This window comes from Carya illinoinensis, chromosome 9 (genome assembly GCF_018687715.1).
Source record: "Carya illinoinensis cultivar Pawnee chromosome 9, C.illinoinensisPawnee_v1, whole genome shotgun sequence".
Classification (NCBI taxonomy): Eukaryota; Viridiplantae; Streptophyta; class Magnoliopsida; order Fagales; family Juglandaceae; genus Carya; species Carya illinoinensis.
The window spans coordinates 7,706,776-7,711,174 of NC_056760.1; the positions used below are offsets into that span (position 1 = coordinate 7,706,776).

At 36.7% G+C, this 4,399-nt stretch overlaps 1 non-coding gene across 1 annotated transcript; it reads left to right on the forward strand.

The window, feature by feature from the left end:
* The first annotated feature begins 140 nt into the window (after positions 1 to 140).
* LOC122277934 lies at positions 141 to 247 on the forward strand. The gene has a single exon (XR_006229237.1). It is a non-coding gene; the product is annotated as a small nucleolar RNA R71 (small nucleolar RNA).
* The last annotated feature ends 4,152 nt before the right edge of the window (positions 248 to 4,399 follow it).

Sequence of the window (4,399 nt, forward strand, 5' to 3'; positions counted from 1 at the left end):
TTGAGGCCATTTCCTCCAAAAGTGCAGTAGCACCTTCAGCTGTCTTCGACATCAAAGTTCCACCAGAAGCAGCATCAACTATAGTTCGAGTTTGCCCATTTAACCCATTATAGAACATCTGAACTTGCAACCAATCTGGCAATCCATGTTGTGGGCAACGTCGAATCAAGTCCTTATACCTTTCCCATGCTTCATAGAGTGACTCAAAATCATTTTGCTTGAATTGGCCAATCTCACTCCTGAGTTGGGCTGTTTTGGCAGGAGGAAAGAATTTAGCAAGAAACCTCTCAGCCATGTCCTGCCAACTAACGATGCTTCCCGGTTGTAGAGATTGTAGCCAACCTCTAGCCTTGTCCCTCAAAGAGAAGGGAAACAATCTCAGTCTAATGGTGTCTTCAGTAACACCATTAATCTTCACAGTATCACAAATCTCCAAGAACATAGCCAGGTGAATATTGGGATCATCAAGTGGTGATCCACTGAATTGAGCCTGCTGCACCATGCTAATCAAAGCTGGTTTGAGCTCAAAGTTGTTGGCATTGATTGGCTGGCGCATTATGCTCGAGTAATTTCCATTCACAACTGGCCGTACATAGTCCTTCAAGGTGCGTGGTAGTACCTCACGATCTTCTTCAGCCATAGCTAGTATCTTATTTCTTCTTAGTGATCTAAGAGTTCTTTCAATCTCCGGATCAACAGGAATAATGTCACGAGATCTAGTACGGCGCATCCAATGTCAAAAACACACCTGTAGAACAAATTAAAACAAAATTCTAAATTAAAACCAAGATTACTTTGTATCGATATTGACAAAAAGAATAAGAATAAACCAATCCCCGGCAACGGCGCCAAAAACTTGACCGGTGCAAAACTGCAAGTGCACAGTATCGTAGTTTTATAGTAAAGTAATAAGAAGAGTATCGTCCTCAGGGATTGGTACCTTACTCTTGCCAAATACCAAAATTATGCTAATCTCAATTCTATCTAGAGGAATCGCTAAGGTTTTTGTAGTAGCAAATAAAACTAGATCAACTCAAGACAAATAAGCAAAGAAAGTAAAACTGATGTTTGAAGATCAAATTCAATAGGGAAGAAAACTTCTAGGAAATCGATTTCACCATAATTCTTCACTATGCTTTTCTCATCCAGCTAATTTAACTTAAACCTCTTTTGTCTATTAGCAAATCTCTAATTCATCCAAAAGCCTCTTTCGATAGTCAATTGGAATTGATTCTAGTTTATCAATTCACACAAGAGTATGCAAATTAAATAATCAAGAACGCAATAAGACCAATGATTTAATTACTACACAGGTTCATACAAGTCTTTCGATCTCTATACTTACCTATGCTGAAATGTCCAAGATCTACCCTATGATTCCCTCTTTCGATAGCAAATCACAAGATTAATAATCATCTAATCAATGGCCAGTTAATTAGAAGCATTAAACTCAGAATAAATCAGATAAACAAATAGAGAATTGCATTAAATTAGCATGGACAAACAAGCATAGTTCGGAATTAGGTTACATCGTTTTCCTAGAAAGAAGAAAATTTAGCTCATGCTAGAATTGGAATTCAACATAAACGAATTCACCATAATTGTTCTGAGAAGATGGGAAGAAGAAAATAAACACTGAAAAATCCTCCTTGCAGCCTCAACTGGTCGTCAAAAGCTCAAGGGAACGATTCAACGCCTTTCTCCCGTCCGTGCTCGTGTATGAATCCAACGTACGTGCAATAAATTGGAATTCCGTCTCCAAAACAAATGATTTGAATCCCTCTAGCTATGTTTTTCTCTCCCAAAGAGTGTTCTCCAGTCAAAAACCGCGGCTCTAGAGTGAAGAATGGCCTTTTATATGGTCCCACGGCGGAAAACCTAAAATCTGTCAAAATACGATGTTCGCTCGAGCGGGGTGTCGAGCGCGCGTCGAGCGTTCGACTCTGCCTGATTTCGCTCGAGCGTCCTATCGAGCGCACATCGAGCGTTCGACTCTGCCTGATTTCGCTCGAGCGGCCAATGTCTCCGCTCGAGCGATCTTCGTTTTTCAGCAACCTGCTCGAGCTCCCTGTCGAGCGGCAGTCGAGCGTTTGAATCTGCCTGAATTCGCTCGAGCGGCCAAAAGCCTCCGCTCGAGCGAACTTGTAAAATCTGCAATATGAAATTTTGCAAGCCATCAGAGGATGAGGGTGAAAATCCCCCTCATCTTTTGGAGGGTGGGGGATTATGAGTTGTGTTTTTCTCATAGACAAGTCGAGATGGACATCTCTGTTTTTACAGAGCCTTGCATCTCAAAACGGCTGTGTCTTTAGAAAGTCTCTTTTGAAGTTTTTTAGACAATGCTCGGCACAATGAAAGTTATGAGCGGTGGAGCGTATAACCGATATGTAGTTGACTTGTAATCAGGGTTTATACCTGAACTTATTGGTCACAGCTGTAACTTCCTTCATTCATTCATGAATTGAAGTCTATTTCAAAAAAAATACAGACACAGCACAACTTCGCTTCGCCGTTCAACAGTTACGACTTGCCTTTACTACCTTCGGCGCGCCGAAAGACGATAATGGCATGCCAGGTGTATAGGCGGATTTTCGCCTATAGAAAGGCACGACCACGAAGCACTCGATCACACACACTCAAACCACCCAACTGTGGATAAGATCAAGGAAGTTAGCCACAAGATCAAAGCAGCCAACCACACGGCTCTTAGTGATAAGACTAATGGCAGTATTGATGATGTATCATGTATATCACCACTCATTGTTACCGTTAGTATATTTTAATTCTTTTTTTTTTTACAATTTTTTAATATATTTAAATATTATTTTAAAAAATACATTAATATAATTAAAATTATTTTTTTAATTATTAAATAATAAAAATTTAAAAATAAAATGACGAGCGGTACACTTCAGACAACAACATAGTATTTCTAATCATGTATACACATGTTTGGGGATAGCTTAGATAAATATTATTGCATGTTGTAATTGAATATGTTGTATAATGCCAGCATTCATCTTGCGTGGAGAGTTCAGTTTATTCGAAAACGTATGTTTCGAACTGTTTCTTCACTTTCTTCCCTGTGGAGAAGTTCTAGCTAGGACTTCTCGACAGCCTAGTGCGTGATATGAAAATGGGTTTTCGTCAATTTTGTTTATAGGGGGTTAAAAGCAACATTATTAGCTGCTAGATGCATGCATCTGTGCGCTTGCTTTGAGCCAACTCATGTCTCATGTGAGAGGCCAAGGATTTGCTGCAAGTTGTTTGCTTGATGTATAGAATCAAATGGCCGGTATTAGTTGTTGTATTGACCAATGGGGCGTTCTTGTTGGGATCTTCTCCCTTTTCCGAGTGAAGGACCTGTGGTTACCGTACAGAGATCTCCCAATATTGGCAGATGATTTAGAAATGAATTTGGAGTCAAAGGTCACTAAAATCTTTTCTACTCGGACACTTTGACCCGCCCGAAGGAAAAAAAGAATCAAACAATTTAGTACGACATGTGGTTTTAGTCCCAAATCTCCTATTTGAGTTAGTAATATTTTATACAATCGTAAAATATATAAATATTATATAATTATTTTAAAAAGAGTAAAATTTATGATTAAAAAATTAATTTTTTTTATATAAATTCTGTATTAATTTTTTAAACTACATGATACTTATATAATCATAACTGTAAATATTATTTTTTATTTAAATTTTTTTAATATTTGGTGTATATTAATTTATTTATCAATATTATAATAATAATATTTAAAATTCAAATTGATATAATGTTTATTTAAAATTGGCTTCCTGACCAATTATATTAAATAATACACTATTGTACGTATAATCTCTTGGAATCAAATTTTTTGAAAGAAAAAATATAATTGTAAATATAATTATATATTAATTATATATTAATATGATGTAATTAGTTAAAAAATAAATTTTATTAAAAATAATATTAATTTAAATTTTAAATATCAATAAATTAATATTAGTATACATATTAGCTTGTAATTATACCGTAAGACCGTTTTCGAAGGCATTTTGGCAGACCAAACGCTACAAAATCACCTAAAACGACTGTATCTATTTAATGGACCTGCAACTGCAATGAATGGATTCTTAAAGCTGCTCTTGTAAGGAAACATTTAAAAGGCCACGTGGAGTTGCTGCCAAAAATGAAGACAGACGGGCACAAGCATGCATAGAAATTTCCTACTTCTCATTTCATCCCATCAATCAATTTACTCCACACCCAACACTTTACCTAAGACCGAGATAAAAAGTTACACCATGAGCCGTCCAGAAGTTATTTTCTCAGATGCATGCCTGTCTGAAAAACAAGCACTTCCTACATAACTGTCCTTGTTCATCGTAGTTACAACTGTTGACTTGATCTTAT